Source organism: Chiloscyllium punctatum, unplaced genomic scaffold, assembly GCF_047496795.1.
Source record: "Chiloscyllium punctatum isolate Juve2018m unplaced genomic scaffold, sChiPun1.3 scaffold_1380, whole genome shotgun sequence".
NCBI classification, from domain to species: domain Eukaryota; kingdom Metazoa; phylum Chordata; class Chondrichthyes; order Orectolobiformes; family Hemiscylliidae; genus Chiloscyllium; species Chiloscyllium punctatum.
The window spans coordinates 22501-22789 of NW_027311114.1; positions in this window are offsets into that span (position 1 = coordinate 22501).

Genomic DNA, 289 nt, shown 5'->3' on the forward strand with positions numbered 1-289 from the left:
CAGTTACTGAGTTACCAGCGACACTTAGAATTTTTTTCGGGTCGGTACAAATCAGTAACCACTGACACTTAGAATATTTTCGAGTTGGTATAAATCAGTAACCACTGACACTTAGAATTTTTTCGAGTTGGTATAAATCAGTAACCACTGACACTTAGAATATTTTCGGGTTGGTATAAATCAGTAACCACCGACACTTAGAATATTTTCGGGTTGGTACAAATCAGTAACCACTGACACTTAGAATATTTTCGAGTTGGTATAAATCAGTAACCACTGACACTTAGAA